Source organism: Pieris napi, chromosome 12 (genome assembly GCF_905475465.1).
Source record: "Pieris napi chromosome 12, ilPieNapi1.2, whole genome shotgun sequence".
Classification (NCBI taxonomy): domain Eukaryota; kingdom Metazoa; phylum Arthropoda; class Insecta; order Lepidoptera; family Pieridae; genus Pieris; species Pieris napi.
The window spans coordinates 12808878-12836256 of NC_062245.1; the positions used below are offsets into that span (position 1 = coordinate 12808878).

The 27379-nt window shown below is 34.2% G+C and overlaps 1 protein-coding gene across 1 annotated transcript in view; it reads right to left on the reverse strand.

Moving 5' to 3' along the window:
* LOC125054300 (ecdysone receptor) overlaps positions 1-27144 on the reverse strand; it is a 111289-nt gene extending 84145 nt beyond the window's left edge. The window contains exons 1-3 of the mRNA XM_047656097.1: positions 26895-27144; positions 21639-21793; positions 12272-12330 (exon numbers count right to left, since the gene is read on the reverse strand). The gene's annotated coding sequence lies outside the window, so the exon portion shown is untranslated. The remainder of the gene's footprint in view (positions 1-12271; positions 12331-21638; positions 21794-26894) is intronic.
* Positions 27145-27379: the final 235 nt, after the last annotated feature.

A 27379-nucleotide genomic window follows, 5' to 3' on the forward strand; every position in this document is an offset into this window, starting at 1 on the left:
GTTTAATCCTTAGTTAAATTTAAATACAATGATTTTCATTGTATTCAATACTACAATTTAACTAGTTGCTGTATTGTCCAACAGCAATTTCGTATTAATGTTGGTTCGAATGTGTAAAATCAGATCTGTACAATAAGTAGCCTGTGTCGGGAGGCGCGGAACCTCGCCACCCGACGCCCGCGAGTCGCCGCGCTGTTTCACGCGACGCAGCGCCTTTCTTAACTCTTGTCGAAGAGCAAGCGCCATAATACTTATTTGTTAATCTAATACCGTCAGTTGTCATTTTGTTAACACTCACTTCATTACTGGGTATAGAGTAGCCATCAATGTTATCTCTGTGCGAAAAAAGTAAATAAGTACGAAGACGTAATATGAAATCTTGTCAAGCGGCTGTGAGATCTATGAAAGCGCTTTATAAGTTAAAATAAACAAGCGGCAAGCGCCTGAAGCGCTGAGGTGTCAGATCGGCCAGTGCTTTCCATTCGTACTAGCGTAGCTCGACGCACTTACCGATAATATTTTAAACATCTTAAATTTGAATTTTAAATTCTGTTGTCCGTCGAAGAAACTGAATCTATTGAATTACTTAAAAAATATGTCTTGTATCAGTTGCGCAGTGAATGAGCAAGCGTGTAGTGAAATAAGAGCGCATGCGTCAATCACTCAGCCTCGGTACCCATAATTTTCTTCAAACTAAACACTACAAAGGTATAATATGCCGAATAAGATAAATTGTATGTCGTATAGAATAAGGTAAGACAGCGGCGATGTTACCCTTTCCAAAAATTAAAAGTACCGAAATTTAATTTGACAATAATCGCAAAGCGTCGGAATGAATGCACGCGCGAATAGTAAGGTCATCGGAATGCTATGAAGGCGCGATGCTACAAATTGCGCAAATAGATGTTCCAATGAACTCGTTTAATAATAGCCGATAGCGTAGTGAGGGCGCCGAGCGTCACTCGAACGCTTGATTCGCTCTAGCGTTGTCGTTTCGATCACTTGCAGATAAACAATGATAGAGGGTGAATTCGGATTTAAAACTTGGTTTATAGAGCACATTGCTTCACTGTTATGTTCCAAGTTTCGTAAGAGCAAAAAGCGGCCTTAATCTACGTATATTTCACACGCATTTTTCAACAACTCATAGATAATCAGTTTTGATCTCTGTTTGTCATATGAAACAACTTAAAATTCTAATTGGATGACATTGTAGTTGTTAAAATTCTTTATTTTTAGAAGAAGTTTGCGAAAGTGACATTGAGCTTACGTCGAAAGATACATTATTTGATGCAGACGTCACGCCGCATCAAGAATCTCGAATAACAAATTATTATGATATAGAACAAGCGTGACTGTTAATTACGAAGCAGAAACTGCTTGTGTCTTATTTTTTTCACATCCGTCACAAAAGAAGTTTCATTTACATTTTGGCAATATTTTTCAGTGCACATTTTATTTTTCTTCTGATTTACGAACGCGTGGCTTCTTTACGGTTGACATTGTCGTATTTAGATTTTACGGCCGCTGTTTCATCTTTTAAATTACTATAAAAGATGATCACTAAACCATTGTAAGAAAAAATATTTTTTTAAAAGGAAAATATGAAATACAAAGAATTAAAGTTTAGCTATGTAATAAATGTGTTAACTATACGACTCGTTAAACTGGTTCGGTTAAAAAGGTGCTGTCTACGTGTGCAGTAGTGCTTTGAGCTTTGCAGATAAATCCATAAAAGTGCGCTTCAGTCTATGACGGCCTGTATAACTACAAACTTAGTACATATACATTTATTCCACAAAACATATAATCTGCAACTACAACAGACGTATTTTAGACAACAACATTAATGCATTAAACCTTATGCTAATATAGATTAAAGGAAAAAAATTAAAAAAGTAAATCATAAAGAAATTATTTGATAAATGAGTCGAGACAACGTGCCAATTAAGTCTCAGTTTACGTCAAATGTCACGGAATACCTTGCTATTTTCGAGATTTTAATTAAAATTTTATCAAGTTTCACAAACAATTTTTCTTATAGGAAAATATAAAATAAGGAAGTTATTTTTTCACAATTCGTAAGAATTTCATTTTATAATTATAAAGCTTCTAGAGTGAAATTCCTCAGGTAAATATATAATGTACAAACTAAACCTTAAGTCTAGTGACAGTACATATTAAAGCAAACAACACGTGGATAGTTCATGCAGGGTGGTCCCTTCGGATGGGGAATGGCCAGAGTTTCCGCCGGCGACAGGGACATTACAACTTGGACTCAGGTGTGTCATGCGAACTCTTGAAATTGTATTGTGACGTGATAATAGTTCAAATTAATTTAAGTATAACAGACGTGAAAAGAATTAGTTTATAAATATAAACATGTTTTACTGATCTACTGAACATATAATAAATAGATAAATATCAGATTTTTTGAAGTTATACTTCTTTAGGCGCGTTATGAAAAATTGATGAGAGTGAAATTTTACGATGCGCGCGCACCGTGACACAAAATTAACAGAATGAAGTTGCCCACGGAAGATGCTACGGCATTGGACATAATTTAAAAACAACATTCGAATAATAATAGAATTTATGTTACACTTGATGTAAGAGAATAATAATAAATATTTATTTATTTAATTTTTCAAAGGTAAACTGAACTTTATTGACTATAATGACTCCTTTTCCAGTCTTTGATTATTTAATTGTAATTAATTATTTGCATGCAATCAAAAACTATTTTTAATAATGCCAAAGAAGTATAACTTCTTACGCGCGTACATAAGTACGGGCAGTACCCTTTTTTTTTATAGAACAGGGGGCAAACGGGCAGGAGGCTCAGCGGGCTCGCGAGTGCGTTGCCGGCCTTTTAGGAATACTGATTTACATATTGTATTTTATTTATCTAAGCTTTCCGTCATTATTATGTACAATTATCTAATAAATATTATGCGAAATAAACATAACGTATCATCAAGTACAAGTAGTCGAAATTATTTATTGGAAATATCCTCCTAAATTATTTATGACCAAAATGAATGGAAAGTCATGGGTGTGGCCTGCACATTTTATTGTAGACAAGCTTTGCCACGCCGCTGTCTGATGGGCAAGATGGAGTCGTACAATGCAACATAAACATTTAAATATAACGGACAAAAGGTTTTCATGTTTTACAAGAACTGGACAAACGGAGGGGACTAGAAGACTATAAACACACAACATTGAAGCTGGAAAAATGCAGAGACCTCAAAGTCAAAGGATTATAATGTTATGTTTCGAAACCTCTCTTTAATTCAAATAAGATAATAATAATTGGGTACTAATCGAGTTCAAGATACAACCACAGACAATATATATTATTTAATTATGTGACTAGGAGTTAAGGCTGCAATAATTTTTATAAAGCAATTTATTAAATTTATTATATAAAAATTGTACTGAAAATATTGTTATTCAAAGGCTCTATTTATGCTACATAGATACAGACAAACTAAAATGATGACTGATAACTGACAGTAACAGTTTTATATATTTAGAAAATCTTAAATGTTTATCAGAATTAAGGAACGGTAATCGTTATTTGTAACACGTCGTTAGCGGTCATCGTAAGGGGCGTTAATTATGTATTTCAAGTTGCTGATTACGAATCGGCATACTTCACACGACAAAGTGATAGGTCGACGACCTATCGAAGCGAATCGAATTATTTTTATGCCTTCAACGTAGATATTAGCCACCTTTTCGGGACTTGACTTATAACATTGCTTATTAAACTGGCCTGTCGAACGATACATAAATATTATAATTAACTTTCCGATATGGTAAGGTGGGACGAACATATTTTTTTTTTACGATTTTTTTGTGATGACTAAACCGCTGAACGTTGTCGATTCTAATTTTATCCAACTATTAAATACAAAGGTTATTCTTTGTTTTTTACAGTGGATGTAAATTAGATTTTTCATTTAAAAATTAGTTTAAGGATAACACGGAAAACATTTTAAATCACAAAAGCGGTAAGTGATAAGTTACACAGTAGATTTAAATGGAATCGTCAAACAAAATATTTCCTTCTGATTTTCAATTGTTTTTTTTGTAACATTTTTATATACATTGCGTTTTACGAAATTATAGAAAGTCCCACAGGGAAATCCAAAACTAATGAGACGGACGTTCTTGAAGGTTAGCTCTCCCTCCAGCTGACTAAAAATACAACCAATAGAATCCCACTTGTTAAGTGTTATTGTTCAATTACAGGTTATAATTTATTTAATGGTTGTAAATTGCTGCCTATCATATCGCTACTAGTCTTTTTGTATGCATTTCTGCAATTAACACCTGCAGAGGTCAAACCGCCTTTTTGCCAACCCACGCTCTGCCCACGTGAGAATCGAATGAATTGTTACATACAGATTTATCAACACACATAAATAAGTGCTCCTAATTATAAATACTTCATTTATGAATCAATATTTGTATTGTCGTAATCATTGTTAGAAGACTTTAATACTTGGACAGTGTTTGATGAATGTTTGTAATTTGTAATGTCTTTAATCAACCAGAAATGTTTTATTCCTTGGGTTCGTATTCTATGAACGTTGGTGAAGAATCTGCAACGAACCGAATAAAAAGGTTATGTAATTAATCGTTTTTAACTTCTCAATAATTGAAATGGTCGGTTGATACACGCGCTAGACTCACATATCGCTTGCGCGGGCGCAAGTAGGATTTCCTTTTTAGACCAAACCTACTCGTCCATTGGGTCAGTATGCGAATGACGTAGGGGAGGTAGCTTTTTATCACTATGCACTACCTGTTTTAGAGATGGACTCTTTCTCATTAAATATTAACAAAAAGTAGGTCACATTTCGAATTAGATTAAAATGTTCATGAATCAATTCAATTCTTTATGTTAATTTTGACATTACCCAATTCATGCCCAATGAATATACAATAGCTGTTAAGTTGACCTAGAGAGGTGAACAAACGCCCGATAATATGGAGTTCAACCCAAATTTTAACCTGATTCAATATAAAAACGAAGCTAACGACCGCTCACGTAACATAGACAAACAAAACAACCGGAGCATGCCATGGGCCTTCATAACTTCTTGAGCATTTTTTATAATCGCTGCCTCGAATCTTGATTAACGGTAACGGGACCGCTAAGGTTTCGAAGGGTTATTTGACCGTGAAATATTCGTTCCATTTCTCAAGGACCATTCTGACCAGGTGGATTATTTAAATTTCATAATTCTTATTAAGATTCTAGTGTGATTAGATAACACATTAATTAATTCGTTTATGGCTACATTTATGCCACTCAGTAGGTTACTTAGCCCACGTTGACATAATAAAAAGATACTTAGAGTTTGTCCTCTTACACGAGTTAAAAATGTATTAGGCAAATACAAAGGCAAAAGATCCAATTCACGTGATTAATTATGCTCAAAGAGCATGCAAGATACACTCATGTAGAAAATTAAAATACTCGAAACATAAGTGGTATTGAACAAAGGGCGATTCATGAGCTTATAGCGGAATGCGTTATACACATGTACACTTTATTAACTCCAATAGAGAGCGAAATAAAATGATATGTGATATCATTTCAATGAATAACAACATAAGTGCTCGTTAGGCTTCTGTAAGAGTCACTACTATATGCGATACAAATGTATCATTTATTAGTTCAAAACTATTTATAATACTTTGTAATAATAACTTATTTATAAAACATAATTTTAATTCATAAAACAGATTAAAACTAAAACGAGGTTCACAAAGCAATCTAATTAATGGTTCTCTATAATGTGTAATATCAAAAATATAAGGTTGTTTATTTGTATTAATCACATCTAAAACATATACAATACATAGACTTAAACGAATCCTACGTACCCACCTATCTATCTATCTATACGTAGTCAAAAGCAATTACCTCGTTTATAGCCTAGCTCGATCTTAAACTAAGACATTGTGCAGGCCCGACCTAAAAGAGGCACAAAGCAACCGCGTCCGCCGTAACATTACCTACTAGTCACTAATTTATGCGCCTCCATATATAACACTGCAACCCTTCGCTATCTTTAATATCAAATAATGCTCATACTAAAGGAATTGAAAATTATACAAGCCTTGCTCGTGGCCTCAGATGATTGTATCAGTTTCTTGATAGGTAGGAAATTTTTGGGTCTAAGACTTGCATTATGAGCCTTTGAGCTTTGAGATTAATGTTGTAATTTATAAAAAATCGAAACAATTGAAAGTGCAAGCCGTACAGTGAATATAGGGCTCTTCAAGATCTAGACGTTTATGCCTCGCACGTACAGATGCTAATCCTTTGCCATCCCAGAGTCGAGACTATTTATAGTTGGAATAGCAAAACCTGTGTAGCAAGTAATGAAATCGACTTGGAGTATTGCCACGATCGCCAAAAGTGAGCGACAGCCAACGACACTTATCTGCTTACATCGGTACGGCAAAGGAAAATATATTTTTTCACGATTTATTTTCGTTCCTCCTTAGCTAATTTATTTTTCTGCGCATGCACTTATTCAAAAGAATTTGATGTGAACAATGACAGTTCTCTTTTGTTTGACTTTTGTTGCTTTGTTTATTGGCTGTATTTTAGTGTATGACTTTTGTTTTATTTGGTTACAGCAGTCATTTCATAAAGATTTTTAAAGTACATATACATATATAACAAAAAAGCCATAACGATAATTGCAGCAAGGCGCCACTTGAAATATAGTGATAGTTGTAGGTTCTATTGCGCTGTGCATTATGTATATTATTGGCATTAATCACCCCCCCCGGCTTTGTTCGGCAAATCTAAAACCAAACTTTATAGTGCCATAATAAAGCAATGTTCTCTTCGAACTTGAGTTATTTAAAAGCTAATTAAGAGGCATTTTTATTGCAGTGAATTTACGTTTATGTTTTAACTACTTACTAGCTATTAGGGTTTGCATAGTAAATTTGATTTTCTAATTGATGCTATTACATTTGCCAATAAAATCAAGCAATTCGAAATTGAGATTAAAGTTAGACTCGAGTTGCTTGATTTATTCGAGACTGACACTTCATTTGTAGCAAATTAAAACAAAAGTTGTATAATAGAGGTGGATGAATGACTACACAATTATCCAGTATTATGATAGCCCAGTCTATTAAGAACGCTACGTTTTGCCGTATTTAGATACAGGGCTTCTGCACTGTACAGGAAGGCATAGAAAACAACTTTTTTAGCAATAATAATATACGACGAAAAGATAGAGATAAGATGAAAGGAATGACAAAGACAATCGACGGGCAACACGGTAAGACAGACAAATCAAATAAACCATTGTTAACGATTTTGAACTAATTTGACTTTGAGGTTATTATAATGACAATGGCAGCTGACACTAATGACATCGCTCCGTCATAATAAATTACGTTGAATAATAATGATTATGAAATTACTATTACTATAGACTATCAAATAGTTGTTAATTTATAGATCTAGTAATATTAGCAAATCAAATAAAGCACAATTTTAACGGTTACAACAGATAAGACTTTGACGTTGTTAATTTACGAGCTCTGTGACATATAATGACAATGGCAGCTGACACCAGCGCCATTGCTACGACATATATATGTGGTACTTTTGTTGTTTATTGGAGGCTTATATATGAAAGATCACTTGTTAGGTTTTCCGCAATATATTTGACCGTAATTATCTATTCTATCTATGACCAATGTTCTAAAGTCTACACTGACATCTCTTTAAATGGAAAAAGTTAAAAGTATTATTGAAAATGAACTACAGTTTTACTTTTAGCTGCCAGACAAAAATGATGTAGAGAGCAATGGCGCGAGACAGGATGTGAAATATTAGATCATATTTTTATTAAAGACACTTGTAAAATCACGTGTTGAAGAGGACGTCGTCGGCAGGATATAGGTCCTAAAACGTTCGCTGACATCTCTAACCTTGAGCTACGAGACCGATAAATCATATTATGCCAAGCCTACTTAACATATTGTATACAACTAATTTCCTGGTACTGGTCGTTCAATATGCCAACACCCCATAAATGGCAAGTGTCAGGGGGTGGCTTGGCAACCGTAAGAGAGAAGATGTTGTTACTTAAAAGTTAAAACAATCGACTCCATTATGACGAAAAATATATATGTTGTAACCGGAACTTATCTAACAAATATAATAACCCGGAAGTTAAAATACGTTGACACAGCGTCATCAGCGTTCATACTCAATGTAAATATTGAAGGTTAACAATAAATTAGGTGTAGGAGTAATATTTCAACGCACCGGAATACGTGTGATCTATGATAGACGAGGTCATGCGCCTGCGCACCTCAAGGCTACGTCTAAATAGTACATCATTATGTGTATCGAAATGACAAACTAAGTTCAGAATAAATTTGTCTTTTAAACCGAGTAAATACTAATATAGCCACGTACTAGAAAGAAGCCGTAATTTAAAAAGTTTCCTTGTTTCTAGTATTTTTAATTATTTAAAGTAGCAAAACGTGTTCAAACTTTTACAAAACCTAAAGCAATTTTCTTCATTTGTCAATTTAAGACAGTGTATAAACCGAAACTATTTCGACCGATTCAGGTGAATTGATGTTTGGGTACGACAAGTGGGGTTATGACAATTGCAACATCCGACGCGCAGTCTGCCTCACCAATTTGCTCACATCGGGACCATTTTGCACCATTTGGCAGACAAAATAGCAACCGTATAACTGCATCTATGACCTCATCCGTTGTACTCACGTTGACCGCTAGACCTCGCTATGAACCATTTAGGCTCCACGTAATCGAGTGCAAGCAAAATGACCGGTGGATCGCCACAACTGAATAGACCTCGTTTTACGTCTAGGAGACTCCACAAAATAAAAAATATTATTACGATGCCTCGTATCGCTGGCTGCGGTTGGAGCCAAAAGCTCGATATACATGCGTGACGAGGGTCTATTATATTGGTCAAATTACGAAGCACAAGGCCGGTCGGTGACCGTTATGGAGCCTATTCTCTCCCCATCATTAAGGTTAGTAAGGTGAATAATAGCTTAAGCTCCGATGGCCCCCGGCTGGAGACAATGACGGTGAAACATTAGCTCATATTTTGTACTTGTGTTTATCGGTCATCGCGGACGTGTATGTACTATTTTAGCACCTCGGCGTGTGATAGGAATTTTTATACATGTTATATTTCAATGGAATTTAACCATGTTATTTGTGTTCTGAACAAAGTCTGCATGGTTACAGCTGCCATAATTAGAATTTATTCGTTCACAAATTATAGTAAAAAACAGTTTCTTTCTCGACGTTGTTGTTTATTTTCACCTTCTTTCACTATCTTCGATCCTTTCACGAAATGAGTCTGCGTTGAGACTAATCATACTCAATCAAGTTGTCTGGAGATTTATATGTGAAAAGCGGCTTTCAAATGCGACTTGCTAGACAAAATTGAATGCCTTATTAAAATATCTACTAGACAGGCCAGCTGGAGTAAACAAAGCAATCAATTAGAGCCGAGGAGTAAGTAATGGGCCAATAAATACCTGAGCGAAGCGCCGCGGAGCTTAACTGTGTAACTGATCAATACTGTCGTGAAAACTTAACTGAAATAGTCTTAAACGATACGGACCGAAAAATAGTAAATCGGCTCAGCTATGACTTTATTGATGGATACAACAAAGCCAATACACGTACTTGCGAAGAAAAGTAAAATAGTTTATGAGATGACATTACTAAACTTGGGCATGTAAAATTACTGATATTTTTATTAGGTGTATTCTCATTTTCTTTTTAATAAAGATTATTTCGCATACCAACATTTTGAAGCAATGTGACAAGGGATAATTTCATAGATGCACGTTAACATGTAAAACCGATCATGTTCCGTGATTGATGACGTATATCCATGACTATGATTAATACCACATCAGGTTTCCTGACACCAAATGTCTTATTAACGTGAATTTAGGTTAATTTATTTACAATAAAAATTAAAGTACTTAAATTAGAATTCTCTGACTATAAGTGTGAAGTTCTTAAATGATTCCCTGTATGTATCTGTTGACGCAATCTAGCACGTCGCGTCGTAGTAACAATTTTGGTAGTAGTTACTTGTACTGAATAAGGAAAAGCGAAAAGTAAACAACGGACGTTTTATTACTCGCTATAGTTGAATATTACCAATGATACTTTATGTAAATTATGTTAGCAATAAAGACCTTTGACTTTGTGCAACGCAGTACATCCTGTTGTATGTGCTTCGACGTAGGCGTTACATAGTAGAAAAATCGATACAAATACACAAAGTACCCGTTTAAGGCTACACTTTTATTATAATTAAAGCAAATTTAATGTACTATCCGCGTTCATCCAATACTGTTAATAGAATCAAGAAGAATAGTAAATAAATATGATTAACGGTCAATTAAGGTACAATTTTAAGACGTGATAAAGCGGATGTGAATTGAGAGATTATATCTCAATCACGGTAAATTAAATTTTGATTAGGCAAACTCACGGAAATATAATTGCAATATAATTTTAAATGATAATAATTCCTTCTTTTTGTGAATTATTACTTAAGTTAAAAGTCTGCAGCTTTTGTGTTTGTAAAGATATAAAGACTTCGCGGCTGAAATATATCTATAACAGTGAAAAATAACACATAAAATGAAGTATAAAAAAGCATCGGACACTTTTATTGGAGTATTTTTCAAGATAATACATTGTTTGGCAAACAAATGAACCTACTTCATTCAACTCTCGTTCGCTTTTACAATATCACAGTAAATAGTAACTTGTAAATACAATAAATAATTCATATCACCAACTTATTTATTTGATAATATTTTGCCCCTTTTTTCAAATTTAATCTACTAATTTTTATTAAATAAAGTTCCAATTAAAATAATGATATTCCGAATCGCATAATTCATCAATTTGTGATCGCAAATTGAACTTTTCATTTAAATTCAGTAAGTCAACATTGAACAAGTGTCGAATCGACGGAATTGCGTCCGTCAATGTTTCGTTTCGGGAGGTCATTGTGCGCGGGTGATGACGTCACGGGTGACCTTGACGCGCCACCCGTCTTCGCCTCACCTCGCAACTAACGTATAGTAAGCCTCTGCTACATCTGTACAATTATTAACCTGCCATTCTATATCCTATGAGGTTCCAAACATTGAAAGCACGCCTTTTAAATTAGCGCGCGGTCGGTCGCCATTATTCTTGCGGCTTTGTCACAGTCGAGGTTGACTTATTGTATTTTTGAATGCACCTCATTATCGCGAGACAAAAAAGAAGTGGATATAATTCAAGGTTATTTATTAACTGCATTTTATATCGAAGCGAATTCTTAATGTCTTAAATTAATGAAAAATCAATAAAATGCGGGGTCTGCCAAGTTATTAGCTAGCAATTAGGCAAGTAAAGCGCGGGAGAATCGACCGTCTGACATTCGGCGCCCTTGCGTCGCCCTCCCGCCTAAGGCCAACTTCATAAAGACATCTGCAACTTTTACGGCTCAAAATCTAGACAACCAACGGTTAGAACCTTATTGAATGTTTTCACTATTTCGAGGATAAATTAAGAAAAAATATATTTGAAAAAGGAAAATGTTCACGCGAGATCTTTTACGCATTCATAATTTATTTTGTGGAATAATTAAACAAGGTGTAATGTACTCTGCGAAAATATTTACGTAATTAAACAGAGATAACTTTGGAACGATGGCGAGAGCGTAAACAAAAATGTACTGACATGTTTTATCGGCTACTATTTTTTTTATTTATATTTTTTCTACTTTATTTCTATTTAAATTTTTAATGATTTTTGCATTGATATATAGACAGAATATTTAAAATTATTTATATCTAAACCGAACCCGATTTTTTAAATGTTCAAAGAAATGTTGACATAAACTAATTAACAATTATTGATATGTTATATGAAATAATCCTAATCTAAGTCCACTTAATATTAAAAACGACCCAACAAAGAGTGCGTTTGATTCATTATTTCATTAAAGCGGCGGTCACTCGAATTTCATGTCATTGACTTAGCGAAAACGAAAGTCTAATTAGCAGAATTACTCTATATCCAAAATTGCATTTCATTGAGGCTTCTGCGGAGATGACTATTAATAGCTACCAGCTAAACTAGTAATGGAACGTTGGCAAAAATTATTACGTTTGTTTCGAGGGTGCTGTAAGAACTGAACAGACTTACCGTTTATCAAAGCGTATCCGTCGGAGGTTGAGGTATCTATCGTCAGAATGACACTGTATCTGAAAAATAATCAACGCTTAAACGATGCGAAGACACTACTATCGGTGAAAGATGAAAAAATACTTTTAGCTGCTTATATCATGACTTTACGTAGTACACAGACTGCTGCACGTTTAGACTCATAGTATATATTCTAAATATTAAGCGATATACATATTATAATTTGTCAACGACTCCTTTGAACGACGAGATTATTTATATTTACTTATGCAAATCACAGTCGAGTGCGTGTTTCGAAATCTTAATTGGATATTAGAAAATTGGTATAATTTAGCGTATTTTGTATCAAAATAGCTATTAAGTGTTCAAATTTGTTAATACATAAAATCATATTTCAGTTTCAAAGTGAAACCATAAAAATGCATATTATTTTTTAAATAAATATGAATCATCTCATTGTATAAATCAGAAAGTTGCACTAAGGGAAAAAAATATTGTTATGCTAGTTCATACATAGTTAACTAAATACACATTATGTTAAAAATAAGAAGCTGTAGTATAAATTAAAATACACTTTTATTAAAACAATATTTTCAAAGCAATGACATGTTTTCGGGGATGTGCAGAATTCCAGTTTGTATTGTGATATTTCTTCATTAGCAAATGAGAAACTTTGAAGTGTAATATTTCAAGTTTATTTAAGAGTAAATTGAAAGGACGACTTGAATAAAATGACTTATTACTTTTAGATAATATTAATTAATTAAATATGTAATTGTTTTATTTTAATTAAGCATTCTGTTTACTCGAGTTTCGCGCCTGCGTATAGAATAAATTGTATCGATATCAGATGGCTCAAATTATTTACGAATAACATGATGCAATGTATATCTCATGGAAATCATCTACGATGCAAAACTGAGCTACTCACATTCTGCATTCAATAATCAATTAACTTTCGTAATTATATCACGAGCCTTCTGTACAATTTGAATCTAAGTTGGTGTTAATTGTGCAATTATAAATCTATTGGCGAATGCCAGTATTTCAATGCATAATTTCTAAAGACAGAAATATTTTCACTTTTAACGGTTAATTTCTTAAACAAAAATACGATGTTAATAAAAAGGTAAAGAGAAAACAGATCGTGTTTCTAATATTATCCTTAGTCCATTCTTCGAATGGTGCGGTAAAGGAATCTCTTTATCTTCTATTTTATAGCGACGAGTCGCTCGAGGCGATCCTCCCCCGGGGTCCGCCCAACTCCCTGCAAAGTGTTGAATTCTCGTCTCGGTTACTGCAATTTCGACCCTGACCTTGGCTTGTATCGATGGTTAAATTTGCTATACGATTCAGAAGTTCGCAGAATCATGATTACATAAAGTATTCCCAACATGTTCTATATTCTCTGAATAACTCTTCTGAAGCATTTATAATGACATCTTTCCGATACGTACGGTTAATTATGTTAGAAAATGTGAACCATGAAAAGAATCTCACAGATTTAGTCAAGAAAATAATTTCTCGGTATTACACTAATGCAATTGCAATATCCAAGCAGACAGGAAATTGAATAGTTTCGCCGACGTTCAGGAAGCCAATTATCGCAACGAACTCATGCTATATCAGCCCGTAATTATGTGGACATTTTTCACATATTCTGGAGTCATTTCAAGAAGAGGCCGAGATTGAAATTAATCAGTCCAGACTCTTATCTCGTTACTGGAACTGTACTTCTGATTTTAAGAATAAATTTTAAGAGTGTGTGTGAAGTTTATTTGGTCTCGGATAACAGAAACAAAATTACAAGATACACGATGCTGAACTATAAATCTACACCTGCAGCTACGGATCTTTATCATAACAAGTTCAAATACCAGTGGTTACGTGGTGATTACTAGGAGACCGCATTTAACTTTGTTCTTTTTCTTAGTAAAGTGTTCAACTCGTACTTTACAAAGTCAAAGTCAAAAATCATTTATTCATGTAGGTAGACTTATGAACGTCAAAAAAGAAATATACATTAAATGATTATAATTTTACATTTACTGCCATTTACTGGCGTAGAACGGAAGAGAAGAACTGGCAATAAACACAAGTTTTTTGTTTTACACAACGTTTATAAGGAGCTGCAACCATTACACCATGTTCCACATGACATCCTTAGTAATAAATAATAAAGCTTTCTAGAGCTTATCCATAATAATGAATGTTTTTCCTAAAATTCAATGTCGCATGTCAAGATTCCATATTCAGCCTTGAGTAAAGCAATCACAAGCATTTAGGGTGTACCTCAAGGGAAATCATCGGATTCGCTTATCTCATTTCATTAGATCACCCTGTATAAGAACGGAGCATTGAACACCGACCCCAGAGACGGATGACCCTGTTCTGAGCGATTTAGAGCGTTTAGGGCTATTGCTCTCCCGTACTATATTATTTATTTATAACGATGTTATCAATCGAGATCAAAGAAAAATAATAGTTTTAGTTCAGTTGCTGTTCGAAACATTATTGGACATATTTTTGGAAGTAAATATTCAGAGACTACATTTTCTATTGAATAAAAATGTTTTTCCTAAACTCCACACGAAAAGGTTGTGTACTGGTACATTGTTTGCAATGTTTAACCGGATCCTCAATGAAAATAGTAACTGTACTTATCCCTTTTAGTCTGTAATTGTACTGCTTCAGTATAATCCACCCACGTACCTCACCTCACCTCACCTCACCCCACCCCACACCAAAGTAAATAAATAGGTATAATATCAAAGACAGCGCTTTCCCTTTAATTCTTGTTAAGTTAAAATGTTCTTCTAAGAAAGTATTTACTTCGAGGAGAATCTTGCTTTAAGCTGTACTGTTCTAGAAAATACTTGACAATTCCACGTCGCCTGTATCAATTAAAGAATTAGAAAAATATTCTCTTGAACATTGTGTGTTTCAGGTTCAATGGATGATAGATAATCATTATATATTACTAGATATTTCCAGCGGTTTCACTCGCGTTCATACTTTAAAAATGGACGCGTAATGCATTAAAATATTACTACAAAAATCGGAGGGCGCGATGAGGGAGTGTTTTCGACAGATACACATGCTAATCCAGATTAGATGACTCAAACAAATGGATATCACGCTTTACTCATTAGGTAACTTTCAGTGTAAATTATAGCGAGACTCGTATTAAAATAATTGAGTTCTCACCGAGCGAGTTTTTGAGTTTTAAGACTAATTACTTCTTATATAATATCTGTTATTGAATTGAGGAAACAGGCTCGCGGTCTAATAATTTGTCTATGTTTACATAAGAGCAGGTCATCGGCCTACGCAGTGCGTCACAAATGCAGTTTTCAAAGTATTCTTAGAAAATAAGAAATAGAAGTATGACTCATACGCCTTTAGTCAAGGACTGCGAACTCGCTGCAAGCATTGTCCGACATTCATTTCGAGCTTATCGCTGCTCAGTCATTTCAATTTTCATCGAGACATTATTTAAATAACAACTTAAAGGCACTAAATCTAGTTTTTTCTGTCTTTCAGAGTTTTTTTATGTAGTTGCCATTTTTCTGTAGGGGCAAAATATTTCTTTGATCACATAGAGGCGGTTTCTTCTATAATAATAATATAAGAACATTTTAAATATTAACATAAATAAAACATCATATTTGGATGGTCACCGGCTTGACTAAGTACATTGATTTTAAAGCGATTTATTGATAAAAAGCCTGTCATGTGATGACATTGCGATCGAGGGTCATTGGCGCGGAAGTGAGCGCCACAAGCGGACCATGAATGCCACAAAATTGGCTAAATCGGACCAGCATCCGCACGACATCAATTATTTCCAGCTTCATCATCCACCCTTTAATTGTATCCATTTAGAAGTAATTGAATAGTATCTAGAGTTTGCCAATATGTTAATTGGAATAAAATTAAAACGTATTAAAAGATATGACATTATCTTGTAATTCGCTTGTTACGGATGCTACCTGAATACAACCGGGTACTACCTATTTAATGTCAGACATGTTAAAAAAGGATCAAAATTAAATTACTTGATTTCAAGAGTGATATTTTGGCGATATGCATTCAGACTTGCATCTCTACAGTCTAATGGAATTAAAAATACTAAAGGTTACTTATTAAGTCTAACTAAATTATTTTATTTTGTTTAACCATTGCGTGCTGTTGCGTGTGTGCATTGTGAGCTGTACATCAATTCCAACCCCTATAATTCGGATTTATTAAGTGGTCGGACGCCACACCCAAACTAATTAATCGATATAGTCCCTCATGGTACGATTGTCTTTTTGTATTATTCGGTCTAATTGAATGCCCCTCTGTTTGTGCTTTACTTAATAAACAACTATCAACGACCGTTTAGAGCTTTACATTTACTAACAAATATCCGTAAATACACTTTGTTCAGTTATTTACTTACATAATCTAGATACATATATAACATATACATACTGTAAAATTCTTTATATTTGGAATAAATCGAACAGTATTTATTTTACAGCATATTTTATTTAGACTAAAATTGAGAGCTTTGAAGTTAATCTGACGATTTTCTAAGAGCATAAGCTGGAAAATTATAAAGTGATACAGTTAAAACGCTCATATAAAAGCTAAATCTTCAAACCAATCATCAAAGTATCATTATGAAGTGAGAAGTTGTAATTACTCGGTCGTCTTGTGTAAACATCGTTACGGTGTTTATCATTTGCAATTACATGAGAAATGTCACTGAGGCATCGAATTTTCACTGTGAAACGTTTAGTTCAAAGGCGTCATTTAAAGTGTATATATGTAATTGTATCAAGTTGACTTTAATACAACATTCAAAAATATCGTATCATTATACAGTAGAACTCCAATTATTCGAATTAATGGGGACCGGGACCCATTCGGATGATCAAATATTCGGATAGTCGGATTTAAAAAAAAAAAATTGCCATTGGAGAGAATAAAAGCTACGTTTTGATATTGCACTATTTTTTTATTGAATTAAATGAAAGAAACATGAAATTTTCACATGTTTTAAATAGGTATTAATAAAATGTACTTATGTACAAGTTTAGAAATAAAAATCATTGTTTTTTTAAACATCTCCGTCAATGTAAGCTGTTTTGCTAATAATAGCGCACTTCGGATAATCGGCGATTCGGATAGTCGGAGTTCGAATAATTGGAGTTCTACTGTAATATAAATACCGGATGCAACTACTATCTAACTATCACAACACTCTTTGCATACAATATATAGACCATGATTTCGAACAAAGTAAAAAGGGATTTTACTTATATTTTGGGTGTGTGTCAAACAGATAATTGGCAAATAATATAATTTATCGTCGCAATAGTAGCAATGCAAAGGCAGCCAGTGTGTCACAGGATATATGTAAATAGAACATTAACGAGTTAGCCATTGTTTTTATAGGCCAGATGTATTTGGATTCCATTCAATTGTCGATAAACTAGTTAAACAAGCAGGTGGTCCGGGCTTCGTGACCAGGTCATGAAAACTAGGTCGAGCCTCCCCCGACCCCCGCTTCAACGCTATTTATTAATATTAACCGAAAAGCTTCATTCCTTGTGTCACATCAAATGTAAGACTTTAGACGTATGTAGGTCGTGCTTTGAGCTGCATTCAGTAGAATTTGCAATGTGCTGGTACTGTATCGTATACTCTCGGGATGCGCTTGAAACGCTATCAGACTTTTATATCTAAATCAAACGAGATCGATTTAGGAGAGGACATATTTTATATTATATTTAGTATATGTTTAATTTTTAACTATTTAATCATTTAACTAAGTAATCATAACCTAAGTCTTATCCCAACTAAATACTAATCTGTTTGCATATCGTTTTCCATATACGTATACAGCTATCGAATGTAATTTCGACAATATGTTTTGGGAGAGCAATAAATGTTGATATTATATTACTATATACGAATTATTTCTTTTGTTACGTTCTAAGAGATCGCATTAAGGTTCTAATATGACTGTAATACTTAAGTGCCTTTTGAATTACATTCAATGAAGCTTTGTATAAGAATCTGTTACATAAAAGCTTTTACCTTTGTAAATAAAGCTTTTCGTACACACAGTTTTTTTTTAAAAGGACTTCCGAAAGCCGCTAATAACATAACATATATTTTTTTATAAATAAAATTGTATCGGAAAATCCGAAATCCTAATCATACAAAATAGTTAGTTTGGAGTAATTAGTTACCTCTTATTCTATCTTCTTTGTAGAAGTAGAAGTAGAAAAATATTGTAGATACAGATTATTCAAAGCATTATGTCATAAACATATGTATTTGTATTATCGTTTCTAAAGTGTGTTTCATTTCAAGTGCAATTTTCTCGATAGAAGTGAGAATTTATCTGGACTATCTCTAACGCCGGCACTAAATCAGGATCTTCGGTGCTTTATGCCACCTTATACAGGCTGAAGTTTAATAAGTTTTCAAGATGTAAGGGCTACAGAGAGATCGTTTAAATATCAAGTGTTACATCATTTTATGTTTCGAGTTATTTATTTCTTCTTGTACACGTTATATTTTGAATGTTTGGTTTATTTTTTTCAGATCAAAAAACAAGATTTTCGTCCATGTGTTAGTTAATGAAAACGGCCAATAAATTTTCAGCTAAACGTCCTATTTAAAAAAAGCATTGTAATATTTATTCGCATATATGTATATAATAGATATGTATAAAAATGATATTGCGTAACACAAGCATAGATTCGCGTGCAGTGCTCAGCCTTGCCTACGTTATCAACTTCCCGGGCCGATGTCTGGGTGACCTTTGTCGGAAAGTAGGTCGTCGGCTTTTGACCTTTTTGTTTTTGTACTCGGGATTTGCAAAGATGCCACGTGTAACGTTAACGTGAGAAGTCACTTTTTACGTTAGTAAAATAATGTATTAAAGTGATTCATGACAGAAATAGGTCTATGGCCTATGTCTTTGTTGTTGTTGGCCTTTGTCTTAGGAGTTCGAGAGATATTAAATTAAATAGGATTCTTATGTAAAAAAATTTGTGCTAAAAATGAAAACATTTAGAATTTTGTAATATTTTCAAATAAATGTACCTACTACACTCACAGTTTAATAAGATTGAATACATGTTTTATGTGTTGGCTCCACGATTCAGTTACTACAATAGAGACATTGCACTATTATTTGTTTTCCAATGCGAACGACGTTGTAATTAGGCTCATAGCCGGTACTGGAATATCATGGAATGGAATTCTTGGAATGAAGACGCATCACCAAATTTAGAATAACGGTATTACATAGTTATTAAATTAAGTGGTAATATATTTGAAGCTTTGCATTTGGTCTAGCTCACATTGAAATACGGCATTACATATTTAAGCATACGATACAGTTATATATATATATATCAAGTATCGCATCAATAAGTTTTAGGCCGGGAGATAGTGACTCAAATAGTAAGTCATTTGTACCAGTATGGCGGTTCTACAGGGGTCTTATTACGAAATAAAAAAATAATTTTGACGGTCATAGCGCTGGTACCGGCGGCCTAAGCGCGTGGGCGTTAGTCGAACTCGTCGGATTATTTACGACTTTTAAACGATTTGTTCCACACAAATTCTAGTATTTTCCGATAGTCCATAAAAAAATAAGAGGCGGCAGTGTCATGCCATACTTCTCCGGTGTGACTAACAGCCCGCCATGCCGACGCGAATGCGTTGATCAACAAAAATCAACCATTTGTACCAGGCAAATTTTTACACAGTTAATCATCGTCGTGCAGCCATTTACGAAAATCACCAAGCCATACTTTTCGGACGGTTGCAAATGGTCGCCATACCACCGTAAAATCAGCATTTTTTTTATTTTTGCCAAAGGATTTGTACCAGTATTGCATTTGGATTTTTGGACAATATTTGATAAAATGTGACCGTTATTATATTTGCCATACTTCTAGTAGGAGGAAAAAGTGCTGCCATACTTGAAAAACTTATTTATTCGACACGTGTCAAAAATACGACTGTAAAATACGTAAAATATTTTTTTAGCATGGGAGCATTATATTCGGTTTGTTTGGATACAATTCTACCTACAAAAAATTATCCCGGATTGTAATGGGGCCATCCATGGCCATCCATGAGGCGGACGACTGTGAGACTTAAGCCAACACGTAAAAAAAATCAACTGATTTTACGGCGTTGACTAACTATTTTGTGTCACTATCTCCCGGCCTATTTGTTTTAATTGATCACAATCTCGATGTTTAATTCAATAACATTATTTATTCCTAATTTAATAACCCATGTCAATAATTGAAGGCGCAATTCGATTGAGCCATTATTCGATTAATGTCGATTTTAATCGAGAAATGATTCATCGATTCGCCGAGTAAAGGCACGGTGACCGAACACAGTGTAATGGAATTGTCCAAGAAACGAAAATTTAGATCGATGTTCACTCTTGCAAAAGATAAAGTATTGTTGTGTATGGAAAGTATTAAAGGGTTTCCCGAATGAATCAAACTATAAGAATGCTGTCGGACATTCCAGAATCTTTAGTAAGGTATAGGTGGTATTTAGAACTACCAATGCAATCTATGTTTTTATTTAATTTTATGCTGCCCCAAAGTGTAAGCCAGCGAATTAATAAGTATAAAGTATACCTAATACTTATTCTCTAAAGCAACGCTTGATTACCGATGTAGTTTGTAATTAAATTCTTTGTCGTTGGGTTACTTATTAGATCGAAGAGCTGTCGTGTGCATAATTATCCATCAGATAGGGCTGACACAAATTGTCGAGATATACTTTTAAACGCCTGTAATAGAATACATTACTTTAAACCATTAATAGCTTCGTCTATGCCTATTGGTTTGCGTGAAGAAAACAACTTTAAACGTGTTTGTGAAGTAAGTTAAGTACCTATTTATTATTTAGTATTATGAGAAGTTTATGTTATGTGGATGTGGCAAGCAGATATAAAAATATATTCAAAGTTGGAATAATATTTTGAAGTGTAACTTCGGCATTTATGATTTAAGTGACTCTCAGCCCTAGCAGAGTTCCTCAGGTATGTTATCGAGTCCTGCAACAAGCCTAGCTCTACAATATGCAAATATCTTTTTTCCGTCGGCGAAATCTACAAAATCGTGCCTCGACTAGATAATGAACGGAGATAGTGGCTACGTGAGCCAGCGGCTAATTAATCACACCTGACTTCACCTTCGCGCGCAATTCCTCTAATTAGGCTTAAAAGGGATTATCGAATTTGCCCTTTACTTTAGTTATTTATTAATATTGCAAAATATAAAAACAACTGTTTAATAGTTAACGTGTAAAGTCAATGGAATCTCACCTGTCGCTCACCGGAGTTGTCCCGGCGTTGGTTGTAGGAGCCGTAAAATTCTCCACTTTTGTGTTTAAAGATACCTAGCACTTAGAATTAAATGGCAGTTATATTATTGCTTTAATTGACGAATGGGCAAGTTGCACGTGAGATAGGATTTAGACCTGTAACAATACAGAATACGAAATTAATATTTAGAAAGAAATAAACAAATCGTTTTTTGTTTAATATTAAAGTGATTAAAGTGGATTGTGTTACTAGTTTAACCTGGAAAGTAGGTGCTGAGATCTGAGACTCATTATATCATCTCAGTGATCTTATAAAGTCAAACAAGAGAAGCACAGAAGAAGTACATGTAAATAATGAAAATGAAACATATAAATTCGTACCCATTTGCAATAAATCTAAAAAGGAAATTTCATACACAACACACTGCGGTGAAGTGTAATCAAAGACAAGAACAGTACTTGCGATTAGAATCGAGAGACTTATTGAATGTAATGGAGAAACAATAGATTGACCGCAAAACTGCTGGGTTATTATCGTGTTTCGAAGAATCGCGCAACAAACAAAAACCAATTCGTACCCTTGCCCTTGGATACGAAAATGTAGTGTAATAAACTGAAAGCGTCCCGTCACTCCTCTAAGTGGTTCGTTCGAATATACGCGATTTCAGCCTCAAGTGCCCCAAGAATAAAGTACATATTTGTACAGAGCTCCGAGTTCGATGCAATGAGTTAGCTAGACTGTTTGAATGTCAAACCAATGATCGACAGCGTCTGCTGCAGCGGTGCAATAAAAAATAATTTATTCACGTCTGAGTAAATAAGATGATAGCTATGCAAATTGGAAATTTGGTTCGGTTGCACCGACGGAAGCTGAGGGGGTCACGACATCGATTGCTATTAGAAGAGAATTCTGATTGTCTCTGCAAACATTTAGCGCAAATCGACCCTAGATGACTGTTCCCATCTCTGAGCGGTAGCTCCCTAGCACCAGCTATTTTTCACTTGATAGCATTAAGTCCATGACTACTTTCCTGCGCTAGGTGGAAACAGCTACCCATCGAAGTACATATTTCCGAACCAATATAACTAAGGGTTCTCCAAGAGAAGACCGTACCAATTCTTAAAAGGCCGGCAATTCAGTGTGAGTGTCCGTGGTGGCGTTATCATTTAGCACTAGATGTGCCTTCAGCCTGTTTAGTGTTTGCCCCATTTACATAAAAAGATAAAAGAAATTAATATCCTTACAGTTTGAAGTGAAACGGAAGTTGATTCATATTGAACCTTGATATTATATTGCAAAATCCGAATTAATTCGAATCAAATTTAATTTAATAATAATAATAATAAACCTTTAAATTAAATTTAAAGGTTTATTATTTTGAATATGATGTAGGTAAAAATTAATATTATAATTTATATTCGTAATAGGTTCAAAGCTTTACGAATAAGTGTTCATTTACAAAGTGTTTGGTTAGGTTTGTGTTTAAGTGTGTGTTCTCTTCTTAGCGAACATGTATTGCTTAAATGTAAAACTATTATATTATCTAGCTGTAGTAATAAGCTGTAGTAGTTCTAACTATTAGTGACAGGACTGCCTCTATGCGCCAAAAATTACGAAGGTCGCACGCAAAACTGGCGAGGCATTGAACTATGAAACGCAGCCGGAAGACGAGGCCGACGACAGATGAGCTCTAACCACAGATTAAATAATAATCATAAATATCTATAAAATACCAAAGACCTAGAGAGTTTCTCTAAACTTTTAAATTTTAAAATATTTTTTTTAGCTAGGTCTCATCGCAACAATGTTTTAAATTTAAATTTGAAGCAGTTTGTCATGGCCTAAATTCCGACAGTAATTCATTTATCATAATGAAGAAGGCCATCTTGTTTATTTTTACAGAAGTAAAAATATTTAAAATATTGTTATCTTTAGCAATTTTATATGTACTACAGCGCTAAGAAAATAATAAGTACAGTTACATAGATTTCGTAAATTTAACTTAATAATTTAACTATGAGGTTAAGATTCAAACAGTTTTAACAATAATCTAAAACGTTTTAATTTTTTTTCTCAATTTTTTGTCTCTACTGTTTTCACACTCAATGGTAAATTCCTCGAAATTTGTATATAGGTTTTATCGGAAAACAGTTAGTAGGTGTAGTTTTCCGACTAGGATATCATTAATAAGACAAAATCATGTACTTACACATATTGTTTTCGTTAATTGTGAAGGTAAAGTAGAGGACGAAACTTCAATGTATCGTTTTTCGTCGGAAACTTTTTGTGTTAATAATGTGTAGCTCACAATAGTGTTGAATTTGAAAGGAATAAATTAGTGTGCGGTCGATGCCTTTGCTTTTTTGGTCTTCGGACGACAAGTCTCAGGATTATAATTATGAAATATTATCATCTGTAACTTTTATTTAAATGAGAGATTAAATTAGATATGTGTTGGATGGCGATTGGGTTGAAGAATGTTGAATCCTTATTGAAGTTCAAATAGTGCACTTCCAGTTAAGATTATTATTAAGGATTTATTGAAATGTGTGATAGAAATATTCATTTCATTTAATTTATTCAACCGACTTAGGTATTACTTAGTTAAATGTATGTAATATTATTATAGATTTTTTCGTTTCTAAGTTTAAAAAAAATTGTATATTACGTACTTAATACAAATAATGAATGGTCTTTTGAAATGCAACAGTCAATTAGTGGTCTGCAACAAATTGCTTTATATTCCAGCCTTGACCCCAACGTGTCCACAGTCCCAAAGTGATGTACGAGAGGGAATATTGGATCGCTAGATATTTGTCCCTCAAATTAATTGGAGATCCCAAAATTTATTGCATCAAGGGCTAACTTCTAAATAAATTGGGACACTCCGGGCTTTGAACAGACTTGTTTACAAATAATATAACAGTTTCTAAAGCTTATATTACTTTGTAAATTTCGTCTTTGAAACTTGAAAGTTATTGGGTAGGTGGCTTCATATTGTTTGTAATTGACTTGTACGTATGTTAGCCAAACCTTTGATCTTTAACAATACCTTTAAGAATATTTCGTCACTTCAAAGGTATTGAAATAATGGCTCCGTATTCGTATAACAAGCCAAAATACTTATAGACGTCACAAAGGAAGTAGAATGTAGGAAAAACAAAAGTAATGGCGAGGCGTAGGCGATACAATCCTGAAACAACACCGCATCCATTTACTTAACTATAAAAGCATGTAAAACTAAGTTCATAGTAAGCATTTTTACTTTTATTTTAAGGTCCATTGAATTACTAATAAATATAACAGTATCGACAATTGTTTTTCTTGTGCTATGTACGATATAATATACAACTATACTCACATCAAAAGATTTACAATGTAGTACTCTTAATCCTATTTGAAACCCTTTAGTCTTAACCTCCTGACAATGAATTAACAAATGATAAACATAATCTACTTATTGCTTTTTACAATACTCATTCGGATGAAGCTCTCAATCTGAACTTTTCAATTTCGTATTAACACAAGGTAGGAGAGCTAAAGCTAACTTTTTATGAAGTCTATATTCTATGAAAACGCGTAATCAGATTTCTGACAGTGGCTTTATTAATAGATATCACCTATCCTATTATTTAGATTTTTCTATCATTTGTTTTAGTTTGTGTATAACGAAATAGGAATAAATTTAAGTAAATTGTAGTTTTAGGATAGTATTTAACAGGCATTTAACACTTAAAGGTTTGTTGAGTATGTATTTCACATAGAGGCTGTGTGTGAACCATGAGGCCTCATTTCTCAATTATCTGTTCACTGAAATATTGCGTAGAAGTTTTATGATCATTATAAAATAGCAAGCATACAACGCTTTGGGATTTCAATTATTCGTTCATATTGTCAGCTAGCGGCAGCAGTTAGGGAGTTTCAGTTCAAAAATGAAACAAGTTTCAGCAGCTGTCCTTTAACTAGACTCAACAAACTAGACAAGGTTTTTCATTAACCATTGAAATAGAACACGCTTATTATCTCGTAGTCCTTATTCGAACAGGTTTCGCGAGCCCCTCGATTACGTTATAGGAAATAAAATAAAAACACTCGAACGGCTGATGATGCTTGGCCGTGAACTTGCCCTACTTTCTCACGACTCAATGCAGAACAGGACACAAAGGAATTACGTGTAATATGCAAAACGACATCGTTTATTACGAGCACAAAGGCTAAATATTGGGTAATGCGTGCAGCGTCCAATCTCCCTTAGGGTTCAGAGGAGAATAGTGATTTCTCTTCTGAACGAAACTAGCCCGCCAAAGTATATCTTTGGGACAAATCAGCTTCCTACATATGTCAAGTGCGTTTTCGATGCACACACCAAGAACGTTTAGTTCATAGTTAAAGTGATGTTGGACAATGGACATGATCAGGGTTGACTTACTTGATGCGTTCTAATTATTGATAAGGTGATCATTAATAATGTTAATTTATTTTTAAATGTACGCACAATTTTCCAAAAATTAATAGTTGTGCTACTACGGAACCTTATTTATTCGACTGATTATGCTCCTGTTGAGTTTGTTTTACTTGAAAGGGTCGTGTACCCTTCCTGTACACACCATTATATCATAATACGCAACCTGAGATTGCTTTCTACGTAATAAGCTCGGAACTTTTATTTCCTCGTGTTTTTGTTATTTCAACTTTCAAGTTCATTCCAATACTGAAACATAAAACTTATTTTTGTCCAGGATTATTAAAGCTTATTTTGTAGCGATGAAATAAGATATTGATGAATGTTTATGAGATAGAATATATATAGTTATGTCATATGTTCTTACTGAAACAAAATATGATTTAACTTAAGTAGCATGTGCCATTACGTAAACGATTAGAAGATTACGACCTGTGCGACGTTATTAATTCCCAAAGGGAAGATCTGCTATATATATAAGTATATAGAAAGTTGATTAACTAGGACCTCTTACAGGTAGCAATCTGTTATTCACATAATAATACCTCTTTCTAGCGTTGAATCGAAGTTATAACATGTAACATTTATTAATATCCCTCCGGTACATAAGCTGTCAATGGAAATTAGGTCATAACACTTTCGATTACAGTTCAAGACGCACTGACGTCCTAAAAGCGCTTTGCGCAGATTCTCTTTACATAGAAAAATCGTTGGTTATTTTAGTGTTACCCTTTTCACCGAATACACATAACATAATGCAGACGCAAAAACACAACAGGAAAGCGAACACTTACCGTTGCTTCGTTGCAGTTTGTACTTTTAGGGCGAAAATAGTATCCAGCGATGTACAATAACAAACATTAGTAGCGCGAAACGAAGCAGATTTCTGGACTTCCGTTCCGATGAAGGAATCCGCATTTCGCGCGGACACCGAAGGCGAGTTAACACGTTTTAGAAACTGGATTGTTTTAAAAGAATTGATTGAGGGAAAAGAGTTGTGGGCAATGTAAATGCGGTACGTCAGGGATACGGAGCGTGCGCACTGGAGGCCGGAGCGTCACTGCCGCCGGCCGGCAGGCGGCGCTACAGCCCACGGTATTGATAAAAGCGCAAAGGGATGCGTTTTGTTTTAGCAATACAAACCTTGAACTCGCCTATCGGATATTAGGTAATATTATTTGAAAATATAGGCCCCTGTGACTGGCATCAGCAGAGGTCTACTCGCGGGGCAGACAGTCCATAGAGGCAACGTATTAGTAAAACCTTATAGCGGCTACGT